Raw genomic sequence first — 7061 nt, forward strand, 5'->3', positions numbered from 1 at the left:
TGTATTTCACTCTTCTTAATTAGATTTTGCTCGTTATTCCTGAGCCCCTCCAAAGCCGAAGCAGCACAGAGCCATGGCTGCTCTCCGAGCTAAAGCAGCCCCAGGGGCTGAATCCTGTGCTGCACCCACACAAGCTGGAAGAAAGAAAAGTGTGTTTTATGCCAACCAGAAGGTATGCAGCCGAGGAACCCAGTAAAGCAACAGCCAGGGGCCCGGGAGAGGCAAACGCTCACTCAGCTGCTGCACCTGTGTGTCCCTTTGGTCTCCATGCCTGTCCCACACACCAGGTACCCCACTCCTGCCCTCCACACCCCCTCCCATCCTCTCTTCCCCCCTCCTGCTCTCCACTCACTCTGAATGTAGGGGAGTATTTTTAGAGGAGTGAATTATCTGATAGTTATCTCTGACTCCAAGGGCTCTCAGTGCAATATACAGCTCCTGAAGCCCCTGGACTTGTAGGAATTTATAGCAGTAGATTGACAGGAAGTTTTTTCTGCAGGTTGTTTATATTATTGTAAGCTGCTTAGGAGGAAAGCTTTAACAGAACACTAGATAAAAAGAAAATGGGTTTTAAAACCTCCAGTCACTCTTCTTTCTTAACTTGTTCTTGAACAAATAAATGTGAGCCTTGGGAAAATATCTGAAGGCACTTTCACAGGAAACTAGCACAGAACACAGCAGAATGCAATGGGCAAAACATCCTCTGCTCAGCATTTGGCAACAAAACACCCCACTGAAAACCTGGGGGAAGAGCAGGACCTGGGCAGTGAGGTCAGACTATGAATGCAGGCACTCGGGTATGTGAATAAATAAATGGTCCTTGCTTTTTCTACCAGTAGGATCCCATATCCTGCAGTATCACGTATCTTAATAGCTATTGATTTTTTTCTATATTCTGCCCACAGCTAGAGCAAAATTTCATTCAAATGAAAAACCCGTGAACATGCTGGCAGTTATCTTGGGTGAAGGAAAGACAAAGGGCTGGGAAACAGAACATTAAACAGAATATTCCTTTTAGTATTACAGCGGTCCCATTCAGCAAAGAAGGACCTTCAGCAATCCCAATGAAAATTATTTCAGACTAAGGACAGAAATAGAACAGTTGCCTCTCATCTGCAGCAATACTGAACTGACACCTTTTAGGAGACAATTCCACATCTTTCAGTCACTTAATACATCCTTATCTGCCCCAAGGGCTTGCCCTGTTGAGAGAAGGGCAGCACAAAAAGCAACACAAAATCTCACAGGTGGTGCCATCTGGCAGCCTGTGCTGATGCCTTCCCCGACCATCCCAGCAGAGGAGGAGTTCAGAGCCCAGGGGAGTAGTCTCTCTGACCACCAGTCCAGGAAGTCCAATGGAAACCTGGGGGGGTAGGCTGTCAGGACAAACCAGGATCATTGCTTGGGATTCATGGCAGTCCAAGGGAGCTGAAACCTTCATATGAAGAGAAATGAGAATCAAGTAGTGACTCAGCCTGTCCCACTGGATGATACCAAAGAATCAAGCAGTCTGAATAAACAGTCTCAATCCTGTGGTTCTCAAGTGCTGAACACTGGGGAAAAGCAATTTTCTCTGTCAGCACTGCTGGTTAATAGGGGCAGACCAAACAGGCTTACTTTGAAGTGCCTGTCTTCCGTCTCGAGGACAAAGGTTTTCTCCAGGCAGGGAGAAGATATCATTTGGCCTAAGTGAAGTCTCAGCAGGAAGTTTCCTGGCAAAATACAGAATTTAAATAATTTATTTGCATTTCTTGTATTTAAGCAGAAGTGAGAAAGAAAGAGAAACCTGGGAAGAGCAGGCAGCTTCCTTGGAACGGGAACTACAAACACAACAGTGAAAGGGCAGCTGAGTTCCTGTACAAAACATGGTATAAAGCCTGGTAATTCTCAGTGGTAAAAATAACTCAGAGCAAATTCACAACTCATAGCAAACTGAGCAGCAGTAATTCTAAGTTTACTCAATAAAAGAGTACATTTCTCTAGTATATTCTCTAATATTTTAGCATATTAGCTACTGTGCAATAGGAGCACAAAACATACAGTGGAGATGGAGATGCAGGGAGCCAAAAAGGGACTTGGGCTGGAAGGGAAAGCTATTGCAAATGCAAGAGAAAACAAAGCTTTTTGTCCTGCTATGCTGCCTTACTCAGCTGCAGAATTGGAGGTTTGGCTCTCTGGTGTTAAAGCATGAGTTTTAGGTAGAGGCAGAAGTGGGCTAAGGAGCCACAAGGAAAGGGAGCTCATTCCTATAGATGTAGCCCACAAATACAGAATTGGAGGTTGGGATTATAGCTCCATGATGATGTAGTTAGCAGGGACAGGTGAACAGATGGGTAAACTGCAAAAGTTTTATCACCCATCCACTTCAGCTCCATCTATGAGTCCTGCTGTCAGAGCATGGGAATGAGATCCCTTCCTTCAAAGCGACAGCACAAAAAGTGAATCACTGCTTCTGTGGGAAGGTGAATTGATTGTGTCCTGGGATGAGTATCTTCTCAGGCACCCTGCAGCCTCCAGGATCAAAGAGGAGGCACCAGGGGAGTCAGTGGCTGTTTTCCCTGGCTTTGCCTTTTGTGCTGTGTGCAAGAACAAACTTGTGACACCTGTATGGGTACAGATGGCTCCATGCTTTCTTCAGCAGTAGCCCTGAAGAAGTACCTGAAAATAGACTGACCTTTAGATTATACACGGCCAACCTGCCTGCTCTTTTAGCTACTGCTGTGGAGTTTTCCCAAGCAATCTCTAAACATAAAATAGGAGTGATTTTAAAAGAAAATGGGTTCATCAGGTCAGTGGTAGTGTAATTCCAGAAAGGGTATGAAAGTGAGGAAGTAATGATAATGCACAAATTGAAGGGCTGATATAATTTGCCACAGCTGCACCGAGGTAAGAAATTGTAAATAAAACTTCCTGTCTGGCTGGAACATAATGAGTTCCCTACCTTTTAACAGTTCCTACAAAATAAATTAAAAGAAAACACATACTGCCTTCCTTGGCTTGCAGATAGTATCTATTTATTAAGGTAAAAGGAACAGTGACAGAGAATACTGCTTCTGCACAACAATACTTGCATGGACTCCAAAGTCCTGGCCACTGCCCAGAGATGACAAAAGTACGGGAAATGATACTGACATGGGAATAAAGTGATCTGAAATTTCCACTGACAGTAAAATAGGGAGAGTAATGGGCAGTGGAGGCTTGTTCCTAACCTTCATGTAGCCTTTCTTGTGCTGGAAGGAACAGCGATTCTTCCCTGGGATTTTAGGGAGGGAGAGAACATTTGAAGGCAATGACTGTTCCTGTGAGAGAGGTAGTATTAGTGGTGTTTAACTGCAGCCACTGCTTTTATACCTTCTTAGTGCTTCAGTACAGACACTGCCCTTGCTGCTCTGAAATTTCAGACTGGACCTGCAAGTGCAGGGAGCCCAAGAACAGGGAGGGAACAGTAGTGCAAAAGGAGTGATGTGAGTAGGACTCCCAGTAAAATGTCCATAGCCAAAGGGATGGAGCTGAACAAGCTCACTAAAGGGCACACAACAGCTGAGTTTCTGAAATGCACAATCATTAGACAATACTTCTTGTAAAACCGTGTGAAGATACCCTTTTACCTAGCTGGTGATTCAGATGTCCCACCAAGTTTCTGTGAACAGAGATATGGCTAAAAGCAAGCAAACAAGGCAAGAAAGAAAGGAAGGAGGAAAGAAAAGACCTGCACACAACAGGACTCTGCATAGTTACTTCTCATTCCCTTAAACCTCACCACAGGCAGGGACTCTATGTCAACCAAGTGATCAAGGCCCCTGTGAACTATACACTGCCATTTCTTATCTAGAGAACAAAATGGAAACTATGGTAACAGAGACAGACCTGATAAAGTCCATCAAAGCCGGAGAAGGAAACTCAGTCTACCTCTGCCTAGAGCCCGTGACCTCGCTGCTGAGGCTCCCAAGCAGAGGGGCACTCCTTGTGCCAGTCTGATGGGGATATAAATAACTCCTACATACACATAACCCACTGCACAATTGCTACTGATTTTCACCCGTGCTGTGCTTGGGCTCCTGGTTGGAAGGCATATGCATCCCTCATTTCAGGGTATACCTCTTTAAAGGAAACATCACTTAAGCTGTTATCCTGAAACTGAATAACCAAAAGCATTGGAATTTGGATTGGTAATTTTAGCTCAACCTGCTACATTTATCTTAATCCATATTTATATAAAACACATCTGGAAATTGTGGCACTGTTGTAATTTATAACTTCATGTAAAATACATTTAAAATACAAAGAACATTTCTGAATATACTGCTTTTATAGACAAACAATTTCAAATTTTACAGATTTTCTATCTTCTGAAGAAACAGACAGAAATTTAAAATATACACTAGGAAACTTTTCGCCTAGGAAGTGTAACATTTTTTTTTTATAATGCACTCAAAGGCAATTTACTGTGACATGACTTAAAAAGTGAAGCTCATTTTTACAGTGTATGGGGGGGTTTTGCAGCATGGTAGAATTCCTTTATGCCTGACAGCACAAAGAATAGTGTGTGAAATACCATGTGGATTTAAAGTGACCAAAGCAGAGGCCAGTTTATAATTATCATTGCTATAGAACACAAATTCTTTTTGGGGAGGCCTGGAGCAGGGTGTCTTGAGCCTCAGAAGAGAAAATAGGTCATTTATGTCAATGAGAAAAGGATGCATCTTCGTTCACTTTGTTTTCCCACAGCTAGTAACAAACTGCATCCTGAGCTTAAAAGCAGAAAACCTGGTGAGGTCAGCTGTATTTCTGCCATTTGTCTTTCCAGGCTGATTTTAAACTCAGCCTTCAAGTGTTACAAGAAGATTCTTATTTTTAAAAAATATTTTTAAAAAAGCATGGCAGAGTACTGGAGAAAGTAGAGTCTGCCCTTCTTCCTAGAGGCAAGGACTGGCTTGCCTCTAGGATTCATCTGGATCCTGGCTCCTGGGAGAATCATGAGAGAGCAAGCCTGGGACAAAGCCCTTGCCCCCAAGGTTGCAAAAGGCTGTTTATTGTAGAGTCTGCCCAGTAACAGGGGCTGTAGGACAGAGCCAAGCTGTAAGCACTCATGTTTACTCTTTTCAGGTTCCTTCTAAACAAAGGAGGATTGGTCATATTGGGCAGACTGAACAGCAGGGATTGGCACATCCTGTTGTTATTAATCCATTAAATGGATGTAAAAGCACAAAAAGGAATGAAAACACAGATAAAGTAAGACAGAAATTTGTCTATATTGTACCATTGCCACTAGCTTTGGGAACCACTAGTGCTCTCACAGTCCCATCTGCACTATCAAGGTACCTGGACTTGCAGCCACTCAGTTTGGGTTCAGCATTTTAAGGTGCATCCCATAATACATCCTGCCTCATGGTGATTTAGGAGCATTTGCACTGTAAAAATAGGAAAGAAAGTAGTGCTTGAATTGTCTACATAAAAATGCTTAAAAAACATACTCACTTTTGGTATCAGTTTGGCATATGTGATGAATGTAACAAAGACTGAGAGATACAACTTTCAGTGCAAAACCAGCATCATCTCTTGGAATATATTCCTAAGTGACAGACTCTGAAATGGAAGGAAAAAAAGGAACATCAGAATTATTTAAGAGTAGCAAACAAAAATCATAAACTGTGGTTTTATCATGCATTTGCCATGTAGCCACAGCTCTGGAATTTTCAGTGCTAGTGTTGGAGAAAAGAAGTTATTGGCCAGGTGCAATCTGAATTCTAATTTCAAATTATTCCAGAACCTGTCCTCAGGTTCTGGAATTTAGCATGTCAGACAACTAATACACTACTAGATGTCTTTGTCACAGCAGCAGCACGATCAGCCTTTGGCCAGGTTTTTTCTTAGAAACTGTCACAATTAGCTTTATTCTAGTTACCAGTATCCTAATTCTGGACCTCAGAGGATTTCTAAAACCACCATGCAAAATGAACATATGGATTAACTGCAGAAAGAATAGATACTATCACTTACCTCTGGAAAATAATCAATATCGCAGAAAATGCTTGTAAGGAGAATTAAAAGGAGAGGTAATTTTCTTTAATTGGTTTTGAACTATTATGCATTACCAATTTTTATTAGTACTTTTTGTCTGCCTGGAACATACATATAAGGGGAGAAAGGGATGTATATAAAACTAGCTCCGAAAGTTCTATCACTTTTAATATGCTGTTCCTTGCCTGCCATTTTAAATTTCTGTGTGCATGTACTCTTCAGCTTTCACACATTTTAAAATGATACAGTAGTATATCAATTATAATTGAGTGGCAATAAAAAATATTATTTCTCCCTTTGCTAGATGTATGGTATGTGTGAGTCAAAGCAAAGATTTGTAGGCTGTGGAGAGATAATTTAAAAGCGTAATGGCTGCTAGTACTTGCTTATGTTACTAACTTTGTTTTCTTTTCCTTTTTTTATATTTGTCATATAATTTTTACTGTGTGTTTTTCTCCTCTGAAAGCATTTCAAAAGACATTATAATCTACCACCTTGTCTTTTAGAAGGTCATTAGTCACACAAATTGTCATTTAAGCTGAACTTTACATCTGATGACTTTTCTCTTTCAGCCTGTAAGAAATGAGACTGAAAGTGGAAAGAGTCTTTATCCAAGACCAAGCCCAATTATGAGGGGCACTTTAATGCCTGCCCAGCTGAAAGGATGCTCAAACACATGGGGCCAGGTATAAGTGTGCATCACAGCCAGGCTATGGCTGCACCCTCCACAGCTAACCTTTGGAAGGCTCCAGTGCCTAACCAAAGCCTAATTTTAAAAAAGTAACAGACACATGAACATTTTGAAAAATGAAGATTAAGATCTAGAGTGTAAAAGGACAATCTGAGCTTGCAAGATTAGTGCAGGGACCTTCCACCATGCACTGTTGCCTTGATATGCCACTCAACATAGTTAATGATTACTTGGATTTTAGAAAAGTGAAAGGTACACCTGCAGTTTTCAGCTATTATGATATCTTGTATGAAGAACCTTTCCTACTTTTCTGAAGTGACAGCTACAGACACAGACCTGAAATGCAGAG

The sequence above is a fragment of the Passer domesticus genome, chromosome 7 (genome assembly GCF_036417665.1).
Source record: "Passer domesticus isolate bPasDom1 chromosome 7, bPasDom1.hap1, whole genome shotgun sequence".
Classification (NCBI taxonomy): Eukaryota; Metazoa; Chordata; class Aves; order Passeriformes; family Passeridae; genus Passer; species Passer domesticus.